Source organism: Lepeophtheirus salmonis, chromosome 8, assembly GCF_016086655.4.
Source record: "Lepeophtheirus salmonis chromosome 8, UVic_Lsal_1.4, whole genome shotgun sequence".
NCBI classification, from domain to species: domain Eukaryota; kingdom Metazoa; phylum Arthropoda; class Copepoda; order Siphonostomatoida; family Caligidae; genus Lepeophtheirus; species Lepeophtheirus salmonis.
The window spans coordinates 23,778,404-23,796,087 of record NC_052138.2 but is presented as its reverse complement, the minus strand read 5'-3'; the positions used below and the strand labels follow the sequence as shown (position 1 = coordinate 23,796,087).

Below are 17,684 nucleotides of genomic sequence, written 5' to 3'. Positions count from 1 at the left end.
AGATAACAGAAACTCAGTATTTAACAGAAAATACATAAAATTGATTTGTTGTCACATTACTTTTTTTTTTAAAATAACGAAACATGAACCATTTCATTTTTATTAATAATTTAAATTTAAGAAAAATAAAATTTTGGATCATAGCTTTGAATAATAATGAAAATATTTTTTAAGGGCACAAAATTTGTATGAATAAAGTTACCATTGAATTGGGGAACCTACAAAAAAACTAAAAAAAACTCGTTCAATTGTTTTCAAAACCACTCCCCCAAAAGCAAAAAGAAGTTTTTGCTTTTTACCATCAAATTTACTACTTCACATTCCATTTTTTCCAAAAAAACTTAGTTTTCTGTAAATAACTATATATTTTTGTAACTTTTTCCCCAAAAAATTAAAATTTGAAATATAATTTTTGAAAATATTTTTCGAAAGAATTAATTTTTTTGTAAAAAACTGTAGTTTTTTCGTTTTTTTTCAAAAAAATTAATATTGCTAATTTTTATGAACAGCTGTGAAATTTAAAAAAAAAAAAAATTTAAAAAAATTTAATATTAAAAAATAATTTTTGCAATTTTTCTCTAAAACATAAATTTTTGTAAACAGCTGTAGATTATTGTTATGCAGTTGCTTAGGATTATCAAAATCAGCAAAATCTAATTTTAGTACTGTAGTTAGGTAGGTAAAACAGATATTCAATAATTTAGCAAATTTGGTTAACGTTTACCTCTAGTACAATTGCAGTTTCAAAAAATGTATGATACAAAAAAATTTACTTTGAGTTTTATAATAAATATGTTGAATGTAACATATTTCTATAACAAATAAAAAATTTCTTGTTTTATAATTTATTTTCTCATTTTACTTTCCTTGATTGTATTAAACAATAAGGAATTGCACCTAAACCTTTTATTAAATTAAAAATATATTATTACTAAATTTTAGTTGAGAAAAGAAGTTAAATAAATTATAATAGTCTTTTTTTTGCTATGTGTAAAGTACTAGGTGAGATGAACTTTCAAAAACCTTAATCCTTATACGCACTACGCAGTAATATTTGATGTTTGCACTAGTTGGCGTGTCTGTATATCTGTTCAATTGACTTTATTGCAGAAATATATCCTATTCTGACGATTATTTATAATTATGGGAGCTTTCTCAATTAGAATATAAATAAAATATTTTCATTTATAAATTTAATTTATATTATATTGAAAGTTTAGTTAATGAGAAAAAAGGAAGAAGATTTTTCTTTATCATAATTTTTATTATATTTATAAATGGTCAACCATCAAGGGATTTAGAGTAACAAAAAACAAAAACATCATAATCTTTTTTTTGATCATATTTTATTGAAAAACATGTTTTAAAAATAATGCTTAAAAAAAGCTTTGTGTCATTCATGTTTAGAAATTAAAAAGAGCTAGAGGTAAACGTTGTATAAAATTGGTAAATTTTTTTATTTGTGTTTTAATAAATCAAGTTCCAGTACCAAAAATAATTTCCAATAATTCCGAAAAGGATTTCTAATTTTACGAATAACGGCACCATCCTACTATAGATTTGTGAATTTTTGATCAAAAAATGTTAATATTTGAAATTCAATATTTGGATATTTTTTCTAAAAAATAATTTTTTTATGAAAGGCTATGGATTTTTACATTTTTTTTTTCAAAAAATAATTATTTTTTTCGGTCTAATAACCTCTAACGAGCACGTATCACCTGAAGCTCAGAGGCAAGTTTTGGTACTTTGTTTTGAAGCTTTTATGCAGCTAATATCGATGAATGATCCAAAATAACACACAAAATAAACTCCAGGCTTACATTTTTAACTACATATTATCCATTTCAACAAAGCCATGTTTGTTTATCTTTCTGTCTGTTAATTTGTTTGTCGGGTGAGAAATCATTTTTAAAGACGGGTTCATATTAAAAAAGAATAAAAAAAATAAGGAAGTACATATATTATATAAAAATGATAAATGTGACTTTCAATTAAAGAATTTAAAAAAAACAAAAAACTAAAACAAGTAATTTTTTTGATCATGAACAATTAAAAGTTTAAAAAACTTGTTGAATTCCAATTAAAAATTTATCTTGTAAGAATAAAAATTTGTTATTCTTATTGTAAAAGCATTCAAATTTTATTTTTTGATACAAATTTTTATAAAAAGTTTTTTACTTTATGCCAATTTTTGAAATCAAATTAGTACCTATTCGTTTTTATGAAGTTTTATGTGGTATATACAATATTAAGTTTATGTAGACCATCATAATACGCATCAGTCCTCAAAATATATACAAAAAAAGTATCTGATAAATTAAAAAAATAAATAAATAACAACTTTTAAACTAAAAATTAATTAAATTCACTAAACCTCAATTAAAAATTGCAAATATACGAAAAAATAAAAAAATAAACGTACTAAGATAATAAAAGGATTTTGAATGAAAATCGAAAAGAAATTTTTTCTCTCCACATCTAGGTTCTATATTATCCAGGTTTACTAATAGAAAATTAAAAGAATAGTTGCTCTATTAAAAAGGCAAAACCACATCATAAACGTAAACATTCTTAAAGCTCAAAAACTGGTTATTTGATCTAATACAAGCTCGACTCGATCAGAACTTAAAAACTCAAATTCCACGAAATTCAAAAGTTAAGAATTTGTAAAATTTAAGATTCTCTAAAGGAATTACTTAAACTTTATTATAATTACAGAGTTGGGAAACAAAGCTTAAAACTTAAAATTAGAATTTTAACCCAATTTTTTTTTTTTTTGTGCGTGTATTTTTTTTTTAGTTCAAGGTTTCATTACCCAACCAAACAAAAGAAGACACAAAAATAAACCAGCGTTGTTTATTTCATATTCCTCTATGTGTAAAAATGTTGGAGCAACATCAAGGCAACACGTTTGAGATCTCCGCTGAAAAAGCTGCAAAGACAGTCATCATCTCCATTTGGACTACCTACAGCATCAATAAGTTGGTTACTGTCCATACTGTCCCACGCAGCAAAGCAAAACTAAAACTTCTGGAATAATAATGTGACTGCTACTGGCGTACCATCATCTGTTAGCCATCTCTAATCCTGAGCTCAACCCCTGGACTTTGCAGTTTAAGGCGTTTTGTACAATAATGTCTGCCACACTTCTCAATCAAATATAGATTCTCTCCAAGCTGACATCATGACATGGTTGTATGCCATGGATGGTCTGGAGCAGCCAAACTGTTAGCTGGCGTGTTGAGGCTCTGTTACTGTTTGTGTAGGAGAACATAATTAATAAAAAATAAACTTTATTTATATATATACATATTACAAATTGGTTCTGATTTTTCTACTACTGCATGTTTTGGATTCCTATCTGTACATGGTTGTCCATTTAAATATGAACACTTACTAAATCGATAACTTATAAAGGATGAGTGATTGAAATTAATTAATATTCCAATCTATTAAAGCATGAAGAATTTATTACAAAACAAAATTACCTGAGCTTTTGAGCTAACTTACAAGTTGAGAAAATGACACTGGAACGTGATAGTAGAATTTCCATTGGCAGGCTGCAAGTAGTTGAGCATCTCCAAGACCAATGTCTTCGCCATCAGCAAGTCCGAATCGTTCGAGGTCAAGAAGAGATATGTCATAGCCTTCTGCTGCTGCCTTGAAGCCATCAGTACTGCTAAGGGTGACAACATCAGTGGTAAAGATAGCTTAGATCTATTTATAGTATTAATTTTGTTGAAATTATATTGTTAATAGATAAATTATATCCTCTTTAAGTTTAAAATTCCCAGTGGTCAGATTTTAATGGACCACTCGGTATATAAATAATAAAATAGTAACTTTTCATTGGTATTTTTAGTACATTCTGTTAGCCATCAAATAAGGACAAATAAAACCACCCTGATCTATATATATACTTATTCTTTCGCCAGGGAGTATATTTTAGGACATCAGATTGTTCAGTTTTAAATTGTACTTATTTATTTGAAAATGCTGACGTGAGTCATCACTACCAATGATATTAATTATTTTAAAGAAGAAAAATATAAGATTAATTGAAGGATAGGCAAGTAACAAGTTTCAAAATCAATTATTAACTCCTACTGAAAAGTTTTTATTACTGTCTGATTACTAGTACCCTGGAAGTGTCAGCTTTTTAAATTAACAATACACTTTGCTACTTATGAAGGGAAGAAAATAAAACATCGCACCTCTAATATGAAAGTAAAACACAACTACTAATATATGATAGATAGTCCGCAGAACTAGGAATAATTTTTATAATATCATTCAAACGAAAGGATTTTTTGTCTTCTCGTTAAAAAGTAAGTTAAACACCCTACAGTGGTTGTAATACTGCAGTAGTATTTTTATACAATCAAAGGAAAGAAAATGGAAATTTGTGCATTTATTTTACACATAGCAGGAATATATTTAGAATATTAAATGAACTAGGGTTTTGAATATTGTTACTTTTTTCCCCCTATCATTTTATTGTTCGTTGATTTCAATTTTGTATCTATATTAAATCATTTCCATATTTATATATTGTGATAATTTGAGTACCAGAATAAATTGATGCTGTTAAAAAAAAAAAAGGTTTCTGTAATATTTTTGAGTACATTTTTTTTTTCCAAGAAATAATTTTTATGAATGAACTCCAAAAAATATCCATGTAAACTTTTATAAACTCATTTTTCACCAATTTTTATAATGTTTAGCATTAACGAAAAGTTTTTTTTATTCAAAAGTTTTTTTCTCACTTTCTAAAACTTTTTTTTTTTTTTGTAAAACTTAATATTTTATTTATTCATTATTTTTAAGTAAAGTATGTCATTTAAGACAGGACAATATCTCACAAATTAAAAAAATTACAATTTATTTACGTAAAACGGAGTCAATTCTACATATAAAATTAGTTATGTTTATTCCCTTTCATTCATAGCTTCTTGCAGCTAATTTATTGAAACATTATGAATGTTAAGGTGCTCTACTCTCACAAATTCTTCAAATTTTGATGATTATCGTACATAACTTTTGTTTCCTTTTTTAGACTACCACCCTAGGTATGACAGCCATCACATTTGTTTAATTATGTTGACAGCAAATAAGCTGGCGTTAAGTTATTGATAATATCTAACCAACGAAGGAGAAAAGAATCTGACGCAAAGTCTATGTCTCTATCCTAGTGCAGCTACAATAATTGATTAAAGTAATGAATGATCATTCGGTGAAGAAAAAATCAAGTAAACAAACTCAATTTGACAAAAATCATTCTAGTTTTTTTTTTGGCTGTTGGGTGACATATGTGCTATTTAAAACAAGTGCAATTTAATTTTTGTTTATGAATTACCTTGAAGAATAAATTTAATAAATATAAATATGGGATAAACAATCCCCTATGCACAAATGAAAAATATGTAACTGATACAGAGTAGGTACCCAAAAATAACACAAGTATTTATTCACAATTTTGTCCTTGTTATTATAAATTACCGTTGGCATCTCTATTCAACCTGCCTACAAAATCAAGTAGTTTATTACGATCCTCTACATTCAAGGAGAATACACACTTTTTCAGACTGCTATATGGCTGATTTGTGGTCTGCTCCATGAGGCCCCTCCATCCTCCCGTCCCTCCCTTGGACTTTACAGTATAGGGTGTGTAGTAGAAGAATCTCTGTCGCAATATTCATCCAAATTTGGATTAACTCTAAGTTGTCATCTGACAGCGTGATACGCCATAGACACGACCTTCATCATCAAAGTCTACCAATCTGTTCGCCAGCGTTTAGAGGCTGTTCTTGCTTGTGAATGAGTGCATATTGAATAAAAGATAGCGAAATATAGTAACATAATATTTTTTTAGTTGTCTTTTCTAGATTGCAAAAAAAGCCTAATAATTAAGGCATTCTACTGTATAAGTTCTAGATGTACACAACTATCACATATACATAAAAAGATGAAGGATTTTTTCTATTTGGACATCTGAACAGATTTTTTTATAAAAAGAGTTCTATCAGAGTAGTTAGAGTAACAAAATGTGTAGTTATTATTTCTTTAGTAGCACGGTATAATTAATTAGAGAATGTAGATAACCTTTCCGATATAATGTGGGAAGTTTTTTAAAGTTCATGTGAAGTATATGTAAAGATCCAACAATGATACAGCATGCTCATAACTTTTGAAATTGTTAGTCTTATTGAGTTCTTCATATAGATCTCGATCAACTGAATATTTCTCTGATTATTAGAGAGGAGGAGGAAGGGTGGGGGAGGGGTGTATTAAGTTTTGGCCAAAGGAATTATGGCCACTTTATTTAATCCATTCGATTATTCTGTGCATGTAGAGGACAATAGTAGCACATGTCCTAATATTTTACTGCAGGAATCCATTAAATTATAGTTTCAGTTTTTTTAGGGAAACAGACACTCTCAACACATTGTACATTATTATATTTAAAAGTATGCACTTTTCTGTATTTTGTGCAATTTAAATGGTGAAATAGAAAACGTGTTTTTGGCTAAAGTGGTGTGGTGCACAACTCAATCCGTTTAAAAAAATCCACTTTGTTTCCAGCAGGATGATAAAGACCCGCTGACAATAATTTCCTGGAATTTTCATGACTTTGAAATGACCAAAATGTCCAAAAACCTTCTTTAATAGAAACAAAGAATCAAGGTAGAAAAAAAAAAAAATAGAAAGAGGGATAAAGAAAGATATAGACAGAGAAGTGAAAAGGAAAGAGATATATATTTTGAGATAAAAGAAAAAGAAGGTCGGATATCGGTAAAAAACTGGCTCTTAATGATCTTAGAGGCCCCCCCAAAAAAAAAAAAAAAAATCGTAGAAACATGCTTGGTTATTTTTCGACGTCTACTTCCTAAATTTTAGAGTGATTTGTTATACCATTATGAATTCCATATGGGATAGAACCACAAAGATACTTTATAGTATATATAAGATATGATAATGATTTTAGGAGTGCTTTAGAAACTTTTAGTTTGTCTCAATCCCACCCCCTCTCCCAAAAAATGAGCTTTCGACACCACTGTGTTGACATCCTCACGTAAAAGTATAAATATTTCCTTATCGAATTAGGAATTTTTTTTTTTCGTTTAATTTCAAAATTGCATTTAGTTGATATGTCGTGAAATCTGTTGCGAGAAAAAATGTATCCCTCATTTTGCAAGATTTTACTACAACTATGGATTTAAAAATTCTCCAAATCATCGTGAGAATATATTTAAAAAAAGGTATTAGTTGGTAACCTACAAGATATTAGTCTTCTTATTAATTATTTCTCACTATTGCGCATATTCAAGGATATTGGCGAGTAAGGAGCACTATAATTTATTTGGTAAAATTTTTTAGTAAAATTGTCGTCAATCAAAGTTATCAACATTTGATTTTCTTTTTTCTTTATAATCACAAGGATTAAGATCATTTCCCCATCTTTGATAATAATTCTACTTCCAGTCCGGCAATACATTGCCAATCCATAGAGATCAAGATTAAAGGGGAAATCTTTCTAAAGCTTCTCATTCATACTATAGGTCAAATTTGTCACCCATTTTCCAAAGTCCCCCTTTTCCTCATAAAGTACCGGATTCCGAATCCCTCAATACATTCCAATACAACAGAGGAACACTATTCTAAGGACTGTGGTCGTAATCATACAAAAACAAGACCAACTATTCCTTATATATGTACAACTATCAACGTCACAACCAGCTTTTTTTTTTAGATGGATGTAGTGTATTTTCTTTCCATCTGTTTCATTCATTTTTATAAGTTGACACTTAACAGGATTTAAAACGCCTAACATAACCTATTATGAGCTCAAAAAAAGTATTGCATAGGATATTAATCGTATGATTTTTTTCATTCATAACGAACCAATATTTAGATTCAGTCATCTATAAGATTATCAATTCTATGAATTTAATAATTCAATTACAGTTCCCTTGATAAAATTAAAAATTACCAACAAGAAATAGTTAGTAACTACTGAGGCGCTCAAAGGAAATACCAACAAAAACGACATACATATAAATGGAATAAATAAATTTATCATCTACACATTCCGGAAGTACCATAATTAGAGATGGGATTTTTGAAGAGTACACAGAGAAGGTAAAGATGAGACATAAGTTGTTATGTAATTAAGGAACTTACTACTATTAGTTGCCTTTTTATGTTATTTTTGGAGGATAAAATAAATTTATTTTATAAATAAGAGAACCTACAATTAAAAGAGATATTACAATTATATTTAAATTCATATATACTTATTTTCTCTTGCATTTTAAATCAATTTATACCAAAGATATGTGAGAATTTTTCGTCTACAGGTTAAGAGCCTCACAACTTGTTAATCAATGAACACAAAAGAAGAAAATTCACACACATCAACCATTTTTCCTTTTTTAATCGCTTACTTGTTTTTGCATTACAAGGATCCCTTCTTTATCGTGAATATTGATAATTATTGAAAGATTTTTGTTATTTAAATTATCATTTTCCCTTTCAATCTTAGGTTCAAAAATGGTACTATCCATTTTTTATCAAATATGTGAAGAACTGTTGGAATCCTCATCATCACTTTTCTAATGCACTTTATCTTTCTAAATTTTAAAAGTTTATGTCTAATATTTGCTAATATTATGATTCTCAAGTGGTCTAATAAACTTAAAAGCTATTTTTTATTTAGAAAGAGTTCATGGATTTTTAAAGAACGAGCAGCCTGGACAATTTTAATCCGTACCTTACTATTTTAATAATACATTTTAGTACACATTTGACATTACCATAATAATAAATATATTCCAATTAGTAGCTAATTATGAAAAATAAATAAATTAAGCGCAGAAAATAGTAAATAAAACATCTCCAAGACCTTCTAAAAAAGTATAATGGTGGCTTACAATTTTAAGCCAATCAAACAAAGAGAAAAAACAAACAATTTCTTCTTCTACCGAGTGTCACTCGAGTTATTAAGTACAGAGTGGTCTATTAAAATCTAAACATATTGAATTTTAAAGTTTAATAAGATTAATTTATTAATTAATTTAGAATTAAAAAAAAAATATATATATAAATTGACGTGTGTCTCAATACTCTTTCTATCCAATTTTTTATATATCTCTAAAGAGTATGGTGTGAAACCCAAGATCTCTTACACAGCCATAATAAACTTGAGAGGGTTACTTGTATTGTTTTCTTTAACTCCTCCGGATCCAGTTTGGCCAATTTGACAGAGTCCTTCTTCCTCTCCAACATTTCAAACTTGCAGATGGCGCCAACGGTGGTCTTGGAAATCTCCAATGGAAATTTTAAATTTTGTGCTCAAAAGTCCTTTTCTAACTAACTAAGCTTTAGTATATCGAAATATGAACTAATTTTAATTACTCAATCTTAAATAGTTATTGAATTAGTAAGTTGTAAAAAAAAATCCTTTTTCACTCAATGTTGAGAGGGGATAAAAATTCAAGTGGTGTGAGTGACATTTTCTAATGAACATCAAATTATGGAATAAAATCAGTCAATTAAAACGATATAATGAATGATATAAATACAATGATAGTCGAACTTTTTTTGCTCAACATTAATATGTCATCCTTATTTTTCCAATGACTTCAGATGTTATTCATTTTTTCTTTGCACTTGATGCACCCAATAAGCATTTACTTTGCTCGAGTTCAAATTATACATATATATATATAATTATCGTCCTTTTATTTACAAATATAGAATGTAATCAAGAATTCATCAATAAATGGATATTTATAATTTGTTTATAACGTAAATTGGAATAAAAAGTTGATTAGTTAATTCAATTAGACAACGTCAATATTTATTTGGTTACATTAATTTATAGTAAACAGTCATGACCTTTAGATCAGTAATATGAAAGTTTACAATATAGTTTGTAGTCAGTTGTTGATTTTTCTTCTTCTTTTTTACATATTATTGCTTTTAACGTTGATTGGATGAGTCTGAATGAGCTCTTATTAAGCTTTGAAAAACAATTCCCTACAATTATTATAGAATTATTAGATCCATAGTTTGAAAGAACTAGCTATTTATCAAAAGATTTTGAGACTTTTTTCCTATCTTTGTTGTGGGAATGGTTGCGAGATACAATTAGAGTTACGACGTGATTAGGGTTCCTACGAGGATTGGATTAATTAGAATTAGTCATTTGTTAAGCTCTGAAAAATTATCTAATATTTCATGTAAAATAGTCCTTATTGCTTAAGAACTAGAAGATTATAGGCATTTTTACTTCTGCAACGAAGTTGCTTCTGTTTTTTAGTCACCACGACTACAGCAAAACTTCCAAATCAATTTAGATCAAACTTCAAACTATTTATATATATAGTCAGTGACTAAGAAACTAAATTACTTGTGGATCTGGATTTTGTACTAACTAATTATTAGATCACAGATGCTGACAATTCTTTGTTAATAAAAAAATTAAAATAAGAGATAACAAAGAACAAATAATTTTGTGGCTCATTAAAACAGATCAAATATAAGATATTTGCCATTTTTTCTAAAACTCTGGATTGACAATCAGTATATCAAACCTCAAGATTATGCAAATGACTAGCAAAATTGAAAGACTTTTGATCTAAACGATGATCCAAATGGTCACAGAAAGAGGCCAAATAACACAAAACGTAAAATAGTGCATAATAGACCATAACTTTAGAATAAATTGAGGCACATTGCTCAATTTTATTTTAGCTGGAGTTTTGCACTCTATCGAGTTTTCATTTTTTTATATTTATGGTGAAACAATGGAAAGTTAAAATAGACATTACAAGTCTTGTCGTTGTACTAATGTTTGTGAACCGGATTTGTTAAATAAGTATTTTCAATCAAATAATTTTTTTGCTGAACAATATGAAACAAAGGATAAATTTGCATTCCCTCAAAATGGAGGTCCTCAGGACTTTTTTAAAACTTTGATTGATGTACATGTTGTATACAAAAATTCTATAGATTTGGTAATAGAAGCAGGAAGAGATATCATTAGCAATATAATCCACACAAGGTGGACCACCTTGGACATCATAAGCCATTGAAACTCAGCAAGACCACAGTCCATCGGGTAAGAAATCGTTTGGCTGACGGGGGCAACCTTAAGGATAAACCCAAGAGTTTAAGACCCACCAAAGTGAAGCTTGAAGACATCATGGAGGCTTTTAAGGTCAACCCAACTATGATGAAGATGTCAGAATGCCCCAAGAAGAAGAAGATGTATCGGTCTACAGTGGGTAAGGCCATCCAAAAGGATGGAGGAAAGTCGCTTGGAGGAATCGAGAGGCCACTCCTGTCCCAACCTCAAAAAGAATACTGTCTTCAGCGATTTCAAAAACTCTTGAATGATTTGAAGCACAACATTAACCGGGTAATATTTTTCTCAGATGAAAATACCTCAACTATTGACACGATCTAAAATAAGAAAAATAATCGGGTGGTATGCTTTGGCAAGGCTAACAACAGGATCAGGACAGTCACCAAGACCAAATATCTGGTCTTTGTGATAAGATTGGGGATTGGGGTATCAACTGGAGTTAAAAATGCGGATTCCTATTGGATACCGTAAACCCTTGGCCGATTAGTTGATGGTATGAATGAAAATATGGTCCCATATATCAACAAGACCATGAAGAATGAAGAAGTCCAACATGGCCACGTACGTATTACAGTAAGACCGGGCTTTGGTCCATAATCCTAATATTGTACAAGAGAGTATGGGCAGCAATATTAACTTTTGGTTCAAGAACTTTTTGCCCTCTCAGTGCCCAGAACTGAGTTCACTAGATTACTCCACATGGTGGTAAATTGAGATGAATTCCTTCAATGTCCGACATCCGAATATTGACGCCCTGAAGACCCTTGTCAACCAGCAGTGGAGGATCATGTAAAATAAATATGTTGCCAAAATCATAATTAATGTGCATTGTTATAGTAAAAATATTATAAAATTAAACTTTGTATTTATAACCTCATCCGGATCAATTATGAGTATTTTAATGATTACTTGGAGACAGGTTTCAGTACTTTTTCTATACTCGGTATACTGTAACTCTAAAATGTAAACTGACTACTTCGAATAAATATTTATAATTTTGTGAAAGACGTTGAACTTTGGAAAATTAAGAAACAAAAAATAAACCTTAATTCTGCACTCTAAAACTTCAAGCAAGGACATTAAGAATTATAATTATAATGAAACTGTATTAAAAGATTTTTAGAATCAACTATATATTATCTATTGAAGTATTTAGATCATACGAGATAGAGAGTCATGGAATATCTATCTTCCCACTGCAGCATCTATACAACTCACATAATTTAGTAATTTATAAATTTTCGAAGCAAAGTTTTAGAGGAAACTTTCTATAAAATTTCAGCCATTTGTAACACAGTTTACTATCTTCGTTTTAAATTTTTCCACAATAGAGGAAATAATTTTTACAAGAACAACTGAATTAACAACAACCATTAAGTTTCCTGTGTTATAAAGTGTTTTTATGAAGTCATGACAGTAGCAAACTTTTGGAACATTTGATAACAATACACTCTCATAAAGCCAACAAAAACATAGCATATTTCATGTCGCTCCGAGAAAAGTTCAAGGAACAAAAAAATATAGCATTTGTATGGTTTCGAATACTTTGCAACATTTTTAGATATAAAGTTTGGGTTTCTTCCTAAAACATATCTTTGTTGATTGCTAGATCAGATAAGCCCACACGATAGGGTAGTAAGACAGATTATGAACACAGGTGTATATAAGTCTCCAGACCAAATTATGTAGTCTTTACCTTTGTGTAATCACTCAGTTGAAAGAAGAATAGACGAATTTGCTAAAAAAAAAGGAAACAAATTGTGCAACGTTCTTACTGCAACATCAGTTAATTTTCAGTTTGATGAGTCCACTTTACCAGGAAATAAATCTTTGCTTCTCACTAATATTTGTTTTGTAAAAGGTGAAAAGTTGATTAAAGAATTGTTATTTGTAAGACAACTTATAATAGGAGAGAGGGCTGTTAATATCAAATTTAATTTTAGTTCAATTTTTTGGATGCATTATCATCTTTGAAACACTCTTTAGTATATACTAATATATGACAATTCATGAGGTCTTTTTCAATAGGTTTCATTGTGTTTAGACTATGAAACTTTTTTTTCAACAGAAAAGAAGAGTTTTTTTATTTTTAGTATTATTATTATTCTACTTTAATTTATGATGAGATTCTTAATATATATATTTTTTTATTTGAATAAATTATTACCCATCCACAGTAAGTATTTTGAATAAGAATATTAGTATATGGTTATAATACTCTGGCAAGCAACCCTAAACATTATTTTTTTATTTTTTCAAGGATCATGTGTCTATTATTATTATTTTTAACTTGCATTTTCTCGAAAATATATTGTTTTAATTTTAATTAGTAAGAAATACATCATTACTAATCTAGAAATATTGCTCTAATGGCTTAAGAGATCCAAGTGAAAGAAATTGCATCACTTAAGTGGGATTCAAAACTTATGGGTACTTTGACAAATAAGAATGTTAATGAAGAGTGTTCGACTGTAGTGATCGATGATGTGAACGAAGCTCCTTGGGATTCAATGATAGAAAACAGAAACTGACCGACGCGCAGGAAAAAATATAACTGAGAAAAGTATGGAAATGCTGAAATTTTGGAAATGTGAAAAATCAGTTGTATCGAGGTTGTTTGACACAAAGGCCATGTTACTGTATTTGTTTTTAACAGGTCTTAGGGTAACCGTTACTCTGAGCACCCGATCGTCATAAAATTGGTGAGTTGATGCTGACACAGTCATTTCAAGACCTGAAAATTTAAAAATCGAAATCACCAGGGGTATTTGTCTTCAAAAAAATTCTGAACATTTTTGAAAGAGTAAGCTCCCTCAGCAAAGAAAAGCTGATACACTTTGATCATAGCTCATTGATGAAATTAAGACTGTGGTACAAGAATGGAGATAATGAAGCACTTCAGTTTGTCATTAGTCTCTATACAATATCAACGTGATGATTAACGTAGGTCTCGTAATTTGATTGTTCCAGCAATAAGGATTTCTGCTTAAAGCATCCTGTTGCAGTGCACAAACATCAAAGTAAAAAGTTAGATTTTTTTGTCTATTTTGTATGTTTTATCTACTGTTCATGGTGGAATACATGACCACATCTGTGGATACTCCTTGGAATTATTTGTGACTGTTCAATAACTCCAAGAAATATGAGGTAATCCCTCCAATCGTGTTTAAAAGTGCCATATCAGCTCTATCTCGATATCTGTAGTATTTAACTGCAGAAATGGTACCACTTGCGCTCTTCAATGATCTAATTCTATCAAGTGAGCGATACAATATGGCTCAGATGTTCATAGCTATGAAATAACAACTCGGTGAAAGACAGAACATAAATACATATCGCTTTGGTACAGGTTTTGGGACACCACGTCTTTCAATCCGCATAAAACAGTCAATGCCACTGCAGATTTAGTTTCATGCAGACTCCTGCCTCATCTTTACACCGCTAGGTTTATTAACTAATTTTCTGACCAAAAAAGTCACAGAGTGGATAAATTTGCCGTTTAATATGTCTTAAAAATCGAAGATCAATTTTATTAAGATCATTAATGACTGTGCCGAAAGAGATGTAAAACTAAACTCGAACTTAACTGGTGTTGCTAAATTCGAAGAACATTTTTAGAATATTTTACAAGTAGTAGAAACAGATAAGATTATACCAGAGAAAGCTAATGTAATGGCAAGTAAACAGGAGTAGCTCTGACGATTATCAGTTTGTAGATCCTGTTTATTTGGTACATTGGGCATCAAAAAATGAAATTCTAATATTTTTTTATTAAACCTCAAAAACAAATAATACTATTTGATATCTTATGTATTGTGCAAGAAAGTATGAACGAGAAGTATATTTCTTATGATTTCAATTACTTTAGTATCATTTATTTAGTTGATAGACATAAATTTTGTAATTTTCCCATTTTTTATCATTAATTAGTAAATGTTAATCAAAATATATGAAATTTCTAGCAAATTATTTTTTAGGAGTTAAAACACTTTTGCTATACCCCTTTACGAGAGAAAAACATTTTTAAAATCATGGGAGTTTAATTCACCCTATTATGTATAAGTTTTGAATCCCACTGAAGTGATTCAATTTCTTTCTTTTGGCTCTCTTAAGGCATCATAGTATTATTTCTAGATTAATAACCATGTAATTCTTACGTACTAAAATTAAAGCAACATATTTTCGGGGAAGAGCAAGTTAACATCAATAATATTAAGCAAATACTTTTTGAAAAAAAAAAAAAATGTTTAGGATTGCTTCCCGTAGTAATAAAACCATATACTATAATATTATCATTTGAAAATGCTTAATGTAGGGCGGGTAAGATTTATTTAAATTCAAAAATATTTTATAGGGTGTTTTTTTTTTGTTTGGGAAAGGGAGAGGTCGGGTCGGATGCTCCCTAAAGGTCGTAGTTATATTTTTTTCCCCCAAAAAGAATGTTGTTTTCATGAAAGCCGATTATCGTTTTTTTTTTTTTCCTTCTGTGGTATGTAACTTTTTCTTCCCTTCGCAGAAGGGCATTAATTAACGAGTCTTTGTAAAAACGTATAATTACAAAAACTTTTTAATTTATTATTTGTGGTCATAAATGATGATTTATAATTTATCACCATAGTTGATAATATTGTAGAGAAAAACGCGTGCGAGGAGGAGGGGGGAAAAAGACATATGGTATCATTGTTTAAAATACTGATGTGATTATCATCTGCCTGCTTTATTATGATTTTTGAGGGTATAACTAATGTATTTATTAGCAAAATGTTTAATGAAGATATACTACGTATAATTGACTTCGACGTTTTTTATCCGTTACAGTAGATTTGAAAACGTCACACTCCATGAAATTGTAATTCTCAGAATAATAGCTAATGAAACGACAAAGTAGAGTATTTGAAATATATTTGAAGCTCAAAGTTTAAAAAAGAAGGCTTTAATTAAATATAATCTACATACTAAAAAATAAACCATTAAACATTTAAGTTAAATATACAAAATTAAACAATTAAAATCATATAACTATTAATAATAATAAATTATAAGTACATAATATTGAAATAATAGATTGATCCAAATAATATTTTCTTGTTCTGACATCGGAATTCAGTTAAATATGTCATAACTTTAGGTTGCAATACACAAGCGAGACGTGGAGTTTAATCAAAAAGATAATCACCCCTCTTCTTCGTGTGGAAGTTGCTATATACAATTGTGCACAGGATAGATATATCTCTACCGATGAGATCTAACTAATTATTAATAATAAAGTAAATGTCAAAATCATAAAATTAGACAATAAATATACTAATAAAAAATTTTTATAAATAAATTCATCGTAAAGATTTAGAGCAAAAGCTAATTATGTAGTAATGTCCGGCGATATTACTCCCTATTAAGAGCATCAAAAAGATTTCCCCCCGTTATTTAGGTATGCTTATATAACAACATACTATTATCATGATGGATATACACAATTGTTAATTATAATGCAACACCCAATGTAACTACCCTCGTTGTTGTGACCATTTAAACAGTTGTTTTTGCCTTTTATGAGTTTTCTGAACACCATTTCTTGGAGCCCATCAACCATAGCTAAGCCTTTAGTGATAAAAAAGTAATATTTATTGACTATGTAATATTGGAAAACCTAATTATCATACCCAAGTCTTAAAGCGAAGTAAGTAGTCTCAGACAAACTAGTTGCAAACCATCCAAAGCTACTACCCCCGTGTTGTGACCATTTAAGCAGTTGTTTTTGCCCTTTACTGAGTTGTGTATCATAATTCTTGATATGTTTAGCTAAAATAGAATCATATTTTATGGTTAGATTTAAAAAAAAATTGAATACTTACTGTGAGATAGTACAAAATTCAGAGTTCCATTTCGATATTCGTAAATACTTTTTACTGATAACTTGATCATCATTTGGTGTGGATGACTCAAAACATTTTTATATGTATTTCTATATATGTCATCAGTACCAACATCCTCCATTAATTTAATGATGGTTCCTCGGGAACCAATATGTTTACCCTTGTATTTCTCCATAAATTTTTTGAACGTAGATGATTAGCAATGGATAAGGTTATATTACATGCAATAAGCATCGTTGTTAGATCAAAGTTAAAGTCTGACTTGATGTATTCATCGTCAAATTGATTTTATAGATGAATATCCATACTCTTGTTATGAGATGAGGATAATGAGTGGCGTGTAATTCTAGACAGGGGACTAAAGGCACATTTATATCGACAAATCCGACAAACCATCTGTTTCTCATCCGGTAAGTATTTTCCGAATTCCTGGTCCTCCATTTTCATAAATCCAGATAGAAGGCAACGTCATTTTGGGGATTTTATTCAGTTCTCTATCGACTATCACCATCTCATATTATATTAATATTGAATAATAAAGGCGGGAATGATAACGTTCATGATTGATAGAAGGGGATGTATATTATTTAATCAATGATGCCATAAGTAATTCTTCTTTTCTCGCACGCTTTTGTATTCTTACCAAAATTATCACCCTT

At 29.3% G+C, this 17,684-nt stretch overlaps 1 long non-coding RNA gene across 1 annotated transcript; it reads right to left on the bottom strand.

The window, feature by feature from the left end:
- Nucleotides 1–16,027: 16,027 nt before the first annotated feature.
- LOC139906205 (uncharacterized) lies at nt 16,028–17,467 on the bottom strand. The gene is made up of 3 exons (XR_011781568.1): nt 17,005–17,467; nt 16,813–16,951; nt 16,028–16,750 (listed from the first exon to the last, which is right to left on the bottom strand). It is a non-coding gene; the product is annotated as an uncharacterized lncRNA (long non-coding RNA).
- Nucleotides 17,468–17,684: the final 217 nt, after the last annotated feature.